Here is a 15,920-nt window from a genome sequence, read left to right as displayed (position 1 = left end):
GGTCAACATAGGCCAAATTTCTAAAATCCTAAATTTTCATCCAATTGACTTGAAATTTGAAGAGGAGTTGCATATCTCGTCACTGAATTCAACCACAAATTATATTTTAGGTGAACGTAGGCCAAAAGGTCAACATAGGCCAAAAGGTCAACATGGGCCACATTTATAAAATCCTCAATTTTCATCTGATTGACTTGAAATTTGAAGAGGACTTGCATATCTGGTCACTGAATTCGACCACCAAGTATACTTGAGGTCAACATAGGCCAAAAGGTCAACATAGGCCAAATTTCTAAAATCCTCAATTTTCATCGAATTGACTTGAAAATTGAACAGCATTTGCACATTGAGTCACTAAATAGGGAAACAAACTATTTTTGAGGTCAAAAGGTCAAAGGTCAACTCAAGGTCAACCTTCCAAAATCATCATTTTTCATCTGAAAAATCGTCACTTTTCTTCCTGTTGACCCAAGCTTTGATCAAGATTGTCAATTTTAATCTTGATGAAATGGACAATTTGCTGTATCAATGGAATTTTTTTTCTTGGGGGTGGGGGCGGATTTTGCAAGTATCATGCTCTGCATGACGTCTTCTTGTTTGTCTGTTTGTCCGCACAGAATAAATATGATTTTCTCTGCAACCGTTGGTCTGATCGACAGGAAATTTTCACCATAGGTGCAACTCCACCTGTAGAATGTTGTAATGCTAATTATGACGTCATAGGTCACGTGGTTCGGCCGCCATCTTGGAAAAATCGAAAAAATTTGCACCTCTATATCTCCGAAAGCGCTGAATAGAAAAAATTGAGACATGGCTCATTGTAAAGAACTCTCCATGGGGAATAAAATATGTTAATGATGATGTCATAGGTTCCTCCATTATGACGCCATAATTCGACAAGTACAAAACTTAAGTGTTGGTAATTTTTAAAAATAATGTTCTCGGTGTCAACATCCATTTTTTTCTGCTGCATGATGAACACAATTGTTCAAAATGTGTGCGGTGCAACCCACACCATATTGTTACTTGTGTGGGAGTATTGTTACGCGTGTGGTTCGTGCGCTCCTGGAAAGGGTTCGGGACAGTCGGAGCTCGGTGCAGCCGAACGAGAGAAGGACCAAGGGAGGAGCTATTGCCTGTTTGCTTTGCGCCGGCTGCTGGCGGTGGACTCGACTTTGCGCCAACGCGTGTTTTCCCGCGCAGGGACGTGGGACCTGTGATGCCACCAAACCCTCGTTGAGACCGGAGCTAAGTCAGACATTTATTTTCACTTTTATTTCTCCCTGTGTCTAGTGTGTCTGTATACGAGTCTGATTGGAGGGTCCCTCATTTAGGAATTATAGTTTTACTGCACATTCCTTTTGCTTGCACTATTTTCATTAAATCATTATTTGTTGACTTTCAATGTATTGTCCTGTGCGTTTATTTGTTCGTGGGTTCGGTTAAACCCCGGCCGCGTCCGTCCGTCCAGGAAAGGCCACGGGACCTCCATTTCCCTCGCGCACCATACAGAGGAATCGCCATCGATTTGGCTCATACACCTCAGAGTTAAGGCTCATTTGGTCATCCGTCGCTCTGATGTCTTCACTACAGGGTCGACACGACAATATTGTTGTAGTTTTGTGTTTTTACGAATAAAGGTTAATTTTCCCTCATAGTTTAGTCACACTACAACATGTAGCCTCGTTTAAGCTCAGTTATTTTTTAGTAAGTCTAAGTGTAGACCTTTCCTATGTTTAGTTTTGCGTTGAGTAGAATAATGAGAGTTAGGTCTCCTTCCGATGCTCATGCTGCCTCGATGCTTTGTGTTTTGGCGCAAAATACCGCGAGGCCGGCCTGAACAAGTCGATCCAGGCCGAAGGAAGGCGGGGCAGAAGGAGTGGGAGTGACCAGTAAGCACGAGCCGCCAATCAGGGCTCGAGGGGAGTGGCTTACCACTGCGGCAAAAGGCGTGGTTTGGAACATTCGATACGGGCTGGGGCGGGGCCAATATAACCCTGTGCCCGAAGCCCCCACCTCAGTTATGAGAGTCGGTTCGGAGCGCCAAGTTATGAGGAGAGACGCGCTGCACCAAGTTATGAGAAGGGAGGCAGACGAGTTACAAGTTGAGTTCTCGGTTGAGATTGAGTCAGATCCTCCGTTCAGTTACGAGAGTGAAAGCGCGCAGTTGTATTAATCGCGCTGTGAAGGACAGCCGTGCCGGGCTATAGAGACGCGCATATATTTTCCCACCTGCCTGCCTTTGTCAAGACACGTGCTGCAAGGATTCCTCCCGCCTGCCTGCCTGCCTTCATCAGGGGACGTGCTGTGACCGCTAGAGGGCCAAGCCGGGTGAGCTGTTCCTGAACGACCAAAGCCGGCGCGTTCAGCGCATGAAAATTTTCTTCCTTCATCCCTCTGTGAGTGTGATTGGGCCCATTGTCTGACTTAAGACTGACTAAGCTCTGCCCTGTGTCTCTGCTTCTTCTACCAATCCCTGTGTAAATAATAATAATTAAACGTGTTCTTTCTTTGATTCGATCGCTTTTGTCTCTCCATCATTGACTAAGCATGGTACGAACTATATCGCTCTGATCGGGTTCCAATAAAAGGTAACTGCACAGACCACGTGGTACTACGCAATCCGCTCGGGTGTACTCAAATTACGCGTGGTTCGTGCGAGACTTGATCCCCGCTTCCGTGGCGGCGTGGGTACTTAGGTACGTGTGAAAAGTGTCCCGAAACCCTGTCCCGCATCTGACTGGAAGTGGCGACTCAAGTCTCGCGGTTGCGAAGACCCAAGGAGAACAAGGGGCTTAATCTCCCCTTGGTAAGGGAACGGGGTCGCACAAAACCGCAACAATATTCTTCCCTTATTCGTTATGCCGGAGTCTTCTGAACAGTGGATTTCAGTTCTCAAGCAAACCGTTATTTTCAAGATTCCTTTACGTATTGGGCAATCATATCAGAAGTCTCATTTGGTTTGTTTCCGAACCTCGATTAATTTTGCTGCAAAACGTCGTACATCCAGTCGAAATACTGAATTATTACTGGAAATATTTTCACTGAACCGTGATTGCTTCCATCTGCAGCAACTCCAAACAAAGTTGACTAGAACGACACTCGGTAGAGCACATACCTCTTCCAGGCTGAACAGTTTGTTTTGTATCCTCCTGATAGGTCGGATCTCAATTAGGACCTGAACCAAAATCGAATCGCTTGTTCTTGTCACCAAACCAATTCATCCACCAAGTTTCGTCATAAGTCGTCAATGACTTTTTTTAATATCATGCTGTGCTGTATATCGTTTTTGGCCCTATATGTCAATGGTGAAGAATCGCTTCAAAAATTGAAAATCTCTCGTATCCGGATCCGTATTTGGATCTTAACCAAAATCTAATCATTTCGTCTTTGTCACACACCCGCCTGCCTGCACACCCTGCACACCCACACACACGCCTTTGTATGTATGTTGGGTCTCTACCAAATTTTGGCCGAATCCGTCCTCAACCTTTTGAGATATTCTGTTCACAAACAGACAAACAGATAGGGGTGAAAATATAACTTCTGCCCACCTTCGGTGGTGGAGGTAACAATCGCTTCTTTCTTGGTACGAGCACATGAAAAATTGCGGGCTACCACAGAATCAGGGAATGTCTTCTTCAACAAGACATATATGCAGTCCATTGACTTGAAACTATTGTGATACTTAACAGTATGAAACGCAAAAGCATCTTCTGCTGTAGTAATAGCATCCTCTGATTTACTATCTGGTTTTACAAAATAATCTCTCAATTTTGTGAATGAGGATGATGAGCTCTCTCCTCGAACTGCTTTCTTCTGCTTGTGTGAGTGTAAGGTAGATGGCGATGGAATTGCCATCAACATGACCAATGGAAATCCATCGCAGCTGCCGAGTCGCAAGGCTTCACCATTTGTGCTTTATTAGCAGTGGTTGCCTGGAAACAAGTCCTCCAACTTCTCTCGTGGCTTCGCCCAAAATCTATATATAATGGAGCAAGTGTTTGTATGTATGTCCGCTCTTCACCCATTGGTTGGACAGCTGATCTTACGCCACACACAATTGTAACCTGAAATACTTAACCGAAAGTACCCAGAGGACCCAAAATAACCCCCGCCCCCCCCCCCCATCCGCCACAGGACCCAACAGACTGAGAAGACCCCGAGGACCCAAAAGACACGGAGGACCCAAAAATACCCCAAAAGTTCCCGAGAACCCAGAGGAACCAAAATACCCTAAAGACCAAAAAGACTGAAAATACACCAAAGACCCAAAATACCCCGAAGCAAAATAGCCCCCAAAAAACCCGAAAAGACCCCGAAGACTCAAAATACCCCAAAGACCCAAAATATTGAAAAGACCCCAAAGACTCAAAATACCCCAAAGACCCAAAATATTGAAAAGACACTGAAGACTCAAAATATCCTGAAGACCCTTAATACCCAAAATGTTCCGAAGATGGAAAAGACCCAAATATCTAAAATACCCCCAAAGTCTACAAAGACCCCAAAGACCAAAAAGACCCGAAGACCAAAAAGACCGAGAGGAACCAAAAGACCCAAAAGACCCTTAAAGACCCCGAATATTGAAAACACCCAAAGACCCCAAAAACACGAAGACCCATAAACACCCACAATACTGAAAAGACCCAGAAGACTGAAAGACCCAGAGGAACCAAATGACCCAAATGACCTCGTAGTTTTTCTCATAAAAATAATAATCATAATAATAATGAGTTCCTTTACAAGGAACATCGATGCAGTAAGAGGCCATTAGGCCTGTTAAAGCCTGCGCTATTAGTATTATCAGTACTCTTTCCATTTGACGTACTGAACGTCGAGCAAGGAAACAGCACGGACCATTATTAAGAGTCTTTGGTATGACTCGGTCGGGGTTCGATAAAGAACTGATAATACTAATAATCTGGCAGAAAAATCTGTTGCACACTTGGAACATGATTGCCCTTGGGGTCGCCCATTGGGTGGGCACTCTGCTAGTAAATTGAATAGCCACACATCCTAGGCGAACATCTCTTTATTGCGCTTTTTAGAAGAACATCCGCTTTTTAGTAGAACATCCATCACGTCTCCACAAAATGAGAACCACGAGAAGCCACAATGAATTAATTTTGGCAAAACGATGAGCAGTAGTCATTTTGGGCATGCACAAGTGTCCATCAACACGCTAGTTCAACATTACATCGGTGTATGATATGTCGACAAAGCACGACGGACTTAGCACCCACTTTCCAAACAAGGTGCTGTAATTTGGTGTTGCTGGTCGTTCAGTGACACGTCGTCTGTATATTCTTCATCGACACTGCAGACTTGGAAATTTTTCAAGCAGGTGCTCGAGACCACTGGAGCGAATATCCCCAGCAGAGTAGATCAGAGTCGCTTTCAGCAGCAGGATGTCTGTGTGATTCCGAACCCAGCCAGAGAACTGGGACACCGCAGCCCAGTGAACCACTGCGTTCGCATGACAATCATAGTCAGAGGATTCGTGGATTTTTCTTCTTTGTTGCACCTGCAAGATAAGGAAACAACATCCACCCTTGGTTTGTATCCCCTCAAACTGCATTATAAGAATATTTCCAAAAGCAAACACAATGGAATCAGCCTGCCATTTTAATTAGCTCGCCACGTTTCCTTAATACTGGAAAAGGTACCAGGCGTTGCCGGGCAATGCATAGTCGTTTCGCTGATAGGAATATTGAGAGGGGATGGAGAGAGAGGGTGGTGGGGTAATGGGGGGAGGAGAGAGGGATGGAAAAGGGGAAAGAGAGGGGGAGGAGGAAGGGGGAGAGGGGAAGTGTAAATCCCCTATAGGACAATTGTTGACGGACAGACAAATGAACACTTGGACACAGGAACTTGGACACGCAACCTCAGTGGAGAATGCACGATGTCTCCTCCTCCACTAGTGGGGCGGCTTAGCCCAAATATTCAAAAGAATTGTGCATTTTGTGATACAAGCACCAAATTTGGCACAAATGTACATTAATATGTTGCGAACATTTTCAGATATTGGGCCACTTGAAATTCCGTAATTTTTTTTTTCAAATTTCGTAATTTCAAATTTTTCGGGTGACACCGTCACAATTTCGGTCTTCGAGGCCGGCCGATAGGCAAAGTGTGACCGGAAGGGACGAGGTTCTCCTGACCACGTGGCCCTCGATCTGGGAAGCGAGAGGCGTTCCATTAGTGGATGCGCCCCTCACGCCCGACTTTTGGGCGGCCCCGGCAGGCCGTTTGTTTTGACGTTCCGTGACAGGCCCCGCACCCCCACCTCCGGGCCGACCGGAAGCTTGTGCTGAGTACATCATACCTGAACAACTCAGTGAGGCAGAACACAGCAGTGCACACCAGGGTGACCCCTTCAGTGCATAAACCAATTAACCTGTCCACTGCAGGGCATATAGAAATGAAGTTATTTTCTGCATATAATAATAATATAAGTTCAGTTCTATATAACAATTTCTGTTATCACCACTACCACTACAACTACCACTACTACAAGCTTTGTCTGGAATTTTGTGGACTAACAGACAAACAGACATACAGACAAGCTGGGATCAAAACATTACCTCCTTCCACCATTGAGTGTAGAGGTAAACATCATGGAAATTATATCATGCCCTAGATTTAATTCATGCTTACCCGTGTATTTGCTTCACTGGTTCACAAGGTCTTTTGCATACATGTAATTCAGACTCTCGTCTTCATTGCTGACCACACAATGTTCGCAACATATTAATGTACATTTGTGCCAAATTTGGTGCTTGTATCACAAAATGCACAATTCTTTTGAATATTTGGGCTAAGCCGCCCCACTATATCGGCCGGCCTCGAAGACCGAAATTGTGACGGTGTCACCCGAAAAATTTGAAATTACGAAATTTGAAAAAATTTGAAAAAAAAATTACGGAATTTCAAGTGGCCCAATATCTGAAAATGTTCGCAACATATTAATGTACATTTGTGCCAAATTTGGTGCTTGTATCACAAAATGCACAACAGGTTTGCTATGCTGCTACACTACACTGGGTAGTTGGACAATCCAGAATGTACCTCGGTGCCGGGATGTTAACAAGCTCAACTGGTGCCTCAATTCGAACCACACCCAACATGGTAACCTACCTTTAGCTACCGGCATTAATGGTGTGTGCATGGCTGCCCAGAAGATCAAGTTGAGATTTGTGCCACCGTTACCTCTGTAAAGATACGGGACCACAAACTCTATTAGAAGGACCATCAGTAACTTACTCTTGGGATTTTGCCACATACTCAACACCTAACTTGCCAATTTGACTTCTCAGTTTGCAGTGGAATGGCGTTCATTGAGGTTGGTGAAGGCTGAAGGGAACGCCATCCACTTACCAATGGATCCCCAAGAGAGGCCACGATGTCGCCTCCCCCTCATGATGTCGCCACATTTAATCGGCTTGTTCTTGTCGCCTAACCGACCTATCCACCAAGTTTCATCCGAATCCTACCCTAACGGTTTGAGATATCGTGCTATATATAATTTTGGACCTATCGCTCAGTGGTGAAGAATTACCTCAAAAATTGAAAATCTCTCATATCCGGATCCGTATTAGGATCTTCACCAAAATCAAACCACTTCTTTCTTGTCACACACCCAACCTGTCCACCACGTTTCAGGGGAAATCCGTCCACAACGTTTTGAGATGTACAACTACTTATCCTCTTTGTCCCAATGGAACATAAGGCTGCTACAAGCTTTCACCATTTATCTCTATCCTGAGCTACATTCTGTGCCTCACACTACGATAGACCCGTCTCCTCCAGAACAGCTACCATCGTCCTACGCCAAGTTGTTTTTGGCCTGTCTGGTTTCCTCCTTTCTGGCGATGTCCATCCCAAAGCAACATTTGGGATTCGGTTAAAGGACATTCAAATGAAGGACATTCTAACCACGTGAACAAGCCATTGGAGGCGGCGACACTTAATTTCAAGAGCAGTGCTGTGACAACCGGTTGACCAGTGGAACAACCTGTGATAGACCCTCAGAGCACATTCCGTGGTAATATCTGTTGAAAAGGCTGAAGGAAAGAACAGAGCGGTGGACTGAGAGAGGTTCCAGAGACGTTGCCAACTCCTGTCCCACCAGAATGGCCGCATGTCGCTGGATATTGTCAAAAAGAGAAAGGTGACAAGCTGAAGCACCAGCCCACATATGGCAATGACAAGGGGATGAGGGGGGGGGGGTTGAGGGGGGAGGGGCACGGAGGAATACGAATGAGTGGCATTACCTGGGATTGTCCAGTATTGTCCAGTATAATTACGAATGAGTATTGTCCAGATCAGATCCGGCCTATCAATGGAATACAAAATGAAAACTGTTCAGCCTGATGGAGGTTTGCGCTCTTCCTCGTGCCCTTCTAGTTTATATACAGTCGGGCCCCGACAATCGTGGGGGATGCGTTCCTGGTAAATGGCGCGAATGTCGAAATCACAAATGTGGGAACATTGTTTCATTGGGAAAAGGGGAGATAGGTTTCCGGTGGATTGCGATTCACAGAAAATCCCACGAACGTTGACATCGCGAATGTCGGGGCGTTGTATCAATGCGGAAAAGAGGGATAGGTTCCCTGTGGTTCCTGATTCACAGGGTAAACTTTTTCAACATAAAAATGTTTTCAACCGCGAATGCACACGATTACAGTTTCATAAAATATGCTTAAATAAAAAAACAACACAACACCAGGTGCCGTTTCCAATGTTTATTAAAGGAATGCGATTTCCGTTCATTAAATGTGCTTAACCTCACGGTACTAAAAAAACCATGTACCGTTTCAAATTTTCATTTCACAAACACAGTTTTTCAGAAGATGGAGATGATGATGATAAGTTAACATGCAGCAAACTGCTCGAACTCTGAGCATGACCCAGGAGTGGATGTTGATGAGTTGTGCACTGAAATGAATGTTGTTTCAGACTCGGGTGCAAAAAAGAAAAAACAGGAAGAATATTGAATGAAAGTTCCCGTTTATCTACGACAAATGGATGAGTTATGTGCGTGTTTGTGTGTGTGTATATATATGTATATGTATATGTGTGTGTATGTATATATTTGTGTGTGTGTGTGTGTGTGTGTGTGTGTGTGTGTGTGTGTGTGTGTGTGTGTGTATATATGTCAGATCATTGCACCCTGTAGGTCATCGCCCGCATATGCTGCGTCACCTCGCACAAGGACTTGACGTTGAGGTTCGACTTTGGCTTTCAAGCAAGCTTGCACACACACACCCATGCTCCTCTTCTTCTTTTTGTGGAGTACTTTCTTGGTGTAAAGCTTTTGCAATTTCTTCATCCACTTTCTTAAACAAAATATATCCCAGCGAAGAGCCAAAATGACTAATATAGCACGAAGGATGCCTTCGAAGGTCACTTCCACCATCTCTTCTTTCTCATCGTCCATGCTTTCTGAAGGATTTGGGTTTGCAATGAGAAAAACGTGGGTCAAAGGAAAGAGAAAATTTTACTTGGATAACTTTGAAATCAAATTAAGCAAAACAAATGCAGATCAGTCGTTTCTCTCTCCAAATTTCTCTGAGGTTTAACATGGCGAAAGCTGTTGCCACTTGTGAGAGTGGAAAATAATAATGATTCCAACATTTCAGTGTGAAACTGTAACGAGTCCGAATATCATTTAAAATATCAAATCTGATAGTTATGGAAGAAGTTCTTCTCAACCTGTGGTTATATCTGCAATGAAGAAACTATTCCAAAAGCTAATGCAACGAAACAGTCTGCCCAACCAACGTACAAATCACTGCTATTTTCTTGTTCTCTCAACATATTTTCCTTTCAGTATTAAAATCAACTTACCGTGAACATCCATGTCATCCAGAGATGTGGTTTCATTTCCAGCGATCTCAGTGGCTGGAGTCGTCCAATGTGTTGGTGCAGACTTTGGGGAGCTCCATATGGAGGGTTCGATCTACAAAATTTTTTTTTGAAGAAAACGTAATTCAGAAAAAATGTTTCTTCCTTCCACAACACATTTTGACAAAGCATAATAAAATCCTTCATACATTCCAGTTATGGATCCCATTCCCCCTAATACACAATACTTATGGACATAAATGTGCACATGGACACAAATACGAACATATTTATACATACATAGAAAAAGTAAGCAATTCTTACCTCCGCCACCAAAGGTGCATGGAAGTTATGTTTTCACCCCTTCCTGTCTGTCTGTGAACAAGATATCTCAAAAAGTGTGGACGGATTCGGACAAAATTTGGCAGAAAAGTAGTGTATGTGACACGGACGAAATGATTAAATTTTGGGGAAGATCCGGCTTCAGATCCGCCTAGAATAATTTTTTAAGTGATTCTTCACCATTGGGAAATAGGGCCAAAAACAATAAATAGCAGAATGTCTCAAAAAGTTAAGGACGGATTTGGATGAAACTTGGTGCATAAATTGGTTCGGTGACAAGAACAAACTGATTCTATTTTGGTTCAGGCCTGCATCCAGATACGACCTATCAGTGGGATACAAAGCGTAAACCGTTCACCTGGCGGAGGTATGGTCTCTACTGAGTGCCGTTCTAGTTTTGCAAATGTTATCCTGGGTGGTTTGCCATTGCTTTCCCAGCAGTAGTTACATCAGAAATTTGTAATTTTTTCTCACTGGAATCTCACTGTCTCTCCGTTAAAAGACCATCTGGACAATCCTCCCAGCTATATTCTCAACAATCCCTCAAAGAAGTTCTGTCACTCAAGCTTTTGGGTCTCACTATTCGCCATGATCTTTCCTGGGAAAACCACATTTCCAAGCTGGCCTCCAAAGCCAGTCGCCGACTGGGCATCCTCCGTCATGCGAATTCCTTTCTGGGCACACCTGAGCTCCTCACCACATACAAGGCTTTCATCCACAGCTTAATGGAATACTGCTCTCCCCTCTGGGCTGGTGCTCCTTCCTCACACCTCGCTCAGCTTCCACGGTTGAAACCAAAGCATTCAGAATCATTGGAATCTCCCGTGATGAAGCTGATTCTGAAGGTTTTTGACTCGCTCACCGCAGGCAGGTTGATCGCCTGTCTTCTACCGACTCCTCTCCGGCCTAGCTCCCCTTGCTCTGTCTGTGCTCTGCTCCCCAAATATTCCTCCAGGACGCACAAGATCTGCCAGCAACCCTCTTATGGGAAAACTGCCAAAATCAAGACTCTCTGCTCACCTTGACTCTTTCATTCCTCTTTTCTCCCACCTCTGGAACAAACTTCCTCACTCTCTTCAATCCCACTCCTCCCTCCAGGTCTTTAAAACAGCTGTTCACCACCATCTCTTATCTTCCCCCATCCAAAACCTTGATCTTTTCTACCCCCGTTAAAACAGCACAAATTCATCTCTTTCAATCTCCAAATTATTTCCTGAAATTCCTAGTAGTGTGCCTTTGCTTTTTTTTTTTTTTTTTTGTTGTATACTGAATCGAGGCTCGTGAAAGAGCTAACATTTACTTCACAGACAAATCAACCAGACAAACAAAATATATAAAAAGAGGGAGCGGAAGACAAGATGGGGAGAGAAGGGGAAGCACACAAACACAACATTTGAGAGCAGGGAGATGTGTGGGAGGGAGAGGAGTTGGGGGGAGGAGGCGTGGGAAGGGGGGTGGGGGGTGGGAGAAGTATAAAACACAAGGACACCAACTTGTACTTTATACTAACTTGTACTTTATACTGTGTACCACTCCCCTACCCCCTCCCCCAGCTCTCTCCCTTCCACAGATCTACCAACGTCCCTGTTCTCTCCTGCTGTTGTGCTTGTGTGCGTCGTGGGTCACGTGTCTGATGAAAGTGGGACGTCTTGGTTACCCGGTCATCACTGCCAAAAAGTTATAAAGTGGCAGTTCCACTGATCACACACATCAAAGTGTTGATCTCCATAAATTTCAGGCAGATCGGATCATTAAATTTAACTTCTGGTGGAACATTTTATGATAAATTTACTTCATAAATGAAAAAGTCATCCACTGAAACAAGTAAACCTGTTCGAGACCTCACAAAATCTCACAAAACACACACGTGGGATTTCGGCACGTGAGTTGCTTGAAGGATTTCAACCCAAACGATCCAACACTCATCAAAGTAATTTCAACCCAAACTAACTTATACTCGTCAAAGTGACTTCAACCCAAACTAACTTATACTCGTCAAAGGGGTTTCAACCCAAACTAACTTATACTCGTCAAAGTGACTTCAACCCAAACTAACTTATACGAATCAAATTGACTTCAACCCAAACTAACTTATACTCGTCAAAGTGACTTCAACCCAAACTAACTTATACTCGTCAAAGGGGTTTCAACCCAAACTAACTTATACTCGTCAAAGTGACTTCAACCCAAACTAACTTATACTCGTCAAAGGGGTTTCAACCCAAACTAACTTATACTCGTCAAAGTGACTTCAACCCAAACTAACTTATACGAATCAAATTGACTTCAACCCAAACTAACTTATACTCGTCAAAGTGACTTCAAACCAAACTAACTTATACTCGTCAAAGTGACTTCAACCCAAACTAACTTATACTAGTCAAAGTGTTTTCAACACAAACTAACCAATACTCATCAGTGACTTCAACCCAAACAAACTTATACTCGTCAAAGTGACTTCAACCCAAACTAACTTATACTCGTCAAAGTGACTTCAACCCAAACTAACTTATACTCGTCAAAGGGGTTTCAACCCAAACTAACTTATACTCGTCAAAGTGACTTCAACCCAAACTAACTTATACTCGTCAAATTGGTTTCAACCCAAACTAACTTATACTCGTCAAATTGGTTTCAACCCAAACTAACTTATACTCGTCAAAGTGACTTCAACCCAAACTAACTTATACTAGTCAGTGTTTTCAACACAAACTAACCAATACTCGTCAGTGACTTCAACCCAAACAAACTTATACTCGTCAAAGTGACTTCAACCCAAACTAACTTATACTCGTCAAAGTGACTTCAACCCAAACTAACTTATACTCGTCAAAGTGTTTTCAACACAAACTAACCAATACTCTAAAAGTGATTTCAACATAAACTAACCAGTACTCGTCAGTGTTTTCAACCCAAACGATCCAACACTCATCAAAGTAATTTCAACCCAAACTAACTTATACTCGTCAAAGTGACTTCAACCCAAACTAACTTATACTCGTCAAAGGGGTTTCAACCCAAACTAACTTATACTCGTCAAAGTGACTTCAACCCAAACTAACTTATACGAATCAAATTGACTTCAACCCAAACTAACTTATACTCGTCAAAGTGACTTCAACCCAAACTAACTTATACTCGTCAAAGTGACTTCAACCCAAACTAACTTATACTCGTCAAAGGGGTTTCAACCCAAACTAACTTATACTCGTCAAAGTGACTTCAACCCAAACTAACTTATACTCGTCAAAGGGGTTTCAACCCAAACTAACTTATACTCGTCAAAGTGACTTCAACCCAAACTAACTTATACGAATCAAATTGACTTCAACCCAAACTAACTTATACTCGTCAAAGTGACTTCAAACCAAACTAACTTATACTCGTCAAAGTGACTTCAACCCAAACTAACTTATACTAGTCAAAGTGTTTTCAACACAAACTAACCAATACTCATCAGTGACTTCAACCCAAACAAACTTATACTCGTCAAAGTGACTTCAACCCAAACTAACTTATACTCGTCAAAGTGACTTCAACCCAAACTAACTTATACTCGTCAAAGGGGTTTCAACCCAAACTAACTTATACTCGTCAAAGTGACTTCAACCCAAACTAACTTATACTCGTCAAATTGGTTTCAACCCAAACTAACTTATACTCGTCAAATTGGTTTCAACCCAAACTAACTTATACTCGTCAAAGTGACTTCAACCCAAACTAACTTATACTAGTCAGTGTTTTCAACACAAACTAACCAATACTCGTCAGTGACTTCAACCCAAACAAACTTATACTCGTCAAAGTGACTTCAACCCAAACTAACTTATACTCGTCAAAGGGGTTTCAACCCAAATTAACTTGTACTCGTCAAAGTGACTTCAACCCAAACGAACTTATACGAATCAAATTGACTTCAACCCAAACTAACTTATACTCGTCAAAGTGACTTCAACCCAAACTAACTTATACTCGTCAAAGTGTTTTCAACACAAACTAACCAATACTCTAAAAGTGATTTCAACATAAACTAACCAGTACTCGTCAGTGTTTTCAACCCAAACTAACCAATACTCGTCAAAGTGATTTCAACACAAACTAACCAATACTCATCAAAGTGATTTCAACATAAACTAACCAATACTCGTCAAAGTGATTTCAACACAAACTAACCAATACTCGTCAAAGTGATTACAACATAAACTAACCAATACTCGTCAGTGATTTCAACACAAACTAACCAATACTCGTCAAAGTGATTTCAACATAAATTAACCAATAGTCGTCAAAGTGATTTAAAAACAAACTAACTAATAAGTGTTTGGTGTTTAGAGAGCCTGGAAAGTGTTTAGTTCCCTTGCAGTCAAACATTTGTTCGGGTGGGTGTCTGGTTACATATGTGGTTGTCGTCGTCTGTTGGAAAGTGTAGACACACATAGTTGGACATGCATGTCTGTCCTGTTATCATTTATATCCTCTGGGATTAAAGTGTGTATGTTCCTGGAGTGACGTGTATGCGATCATACCTTCAGAAAGGAGGTCTGAAGGATATCATAGATTTTGTTCCACGTCGACCTGAAAAGTTCTTGTGGGTTCAGAAAGACAATGTTCTGTGTGATAGACACAAGAAAACAATAAATGAGAATTAATGAAAGACATTTCAGCAAAGTGGCCACAGGTGATCAGTTGTCCCTCAACAGTCGGGGATATGTTCTGGACGGTGTGCAGTTACACATGTGGTTTTCCGAGTTGCTATGTTGTTGCGTATGTGGTTGTCCTGGACTGTTAATTAAGTTTGTACATGTTGAGGTGGAGGTGCGTGTCTATCCTTGCGGTAATTATATGCTCTGGGAATAAAGTGTGTGTGTGTTTCTGGAGTGGTGTGTGCGCGATGACACCTTCAGAGTGGAGGCCGGAAGGATGCTGGAAAATCCCTTCCAGAACAAGTTGGAAAATTCGGGTGTCCTCGTCTGTTGGAAAGTGTAGAAACACATAGTTGGACGTGCATGTCTGTCCTGGTATCATTTATATCCTCTGGAATTAAAGCTTGTATGTTTCTGGAGTGACGTGCATGCGATCATACCTTCAGAAAAGAGGTCGGAAGGATATTATAGATCTTGTTACACGTCGACCTGAAAAGTTCTTGTGGCTTCACAAGGACAACGTTCTGTGTGATGGACACAAGAAAACAATAAAATGAATTAATGAAAGACATTTCACCAAAGTGGCCACAAGTGATCAGTTATCCCTCAACAGTCAGGGATATGTTCTGGACGGTGTGCGGTTACACATGTGGTTTTCCGAGTTGCTATGTTGTTGCGTATGTGGTTATACTGGCCTGTTAATTAAGTTTGTACATGTTGAGGTGGAAGTGCGTGTCTATCCTTGTGGTAATTCTATGCTCTGGGAATAAAGTATGTGTGTTTCTGGAGTAGTGTGTGCGATCATACCTTCCGAGTGGAGATCGGAAGGATGCTGGAAAATCCCTTCCAGAAAGAGTTGAAAAAGCCAGGGTTCTTCTGAGGAACAGGTTCCTGTGTTATGGGCACATGAAAACAACATTTGAGATGTCATCAAAGATATTGTCCTGAAATAGTGATCAATGTTGAGGGTGAGGGGACACTCAGGCGAGCATTTTGTCCATATTCATTTTTTTTGAGATTCGTGGTGTTCTGCATAGTGTTACGTGCTCCTCCCCAAACCCCGGTGTCACGGTGTACCTCCGAGCC

Source organism: Myxine glutinosa, chromosome 2 (assembly GCF_964187855.1).
Source record: "Myxine glutinosa chromosome 2, kmMyxGlut1.1, whole genome shotgun sequence".
In the NCBI taxonomy this organism is placed as follows: Eukaryota; Metazoa; Chordata; class Myxini; order Myxiniformes; family Myxinidae; genus Myxine; species Myxine glutinosa.
Note: the sequence above shows the minus strand (reverse complement) of the source record.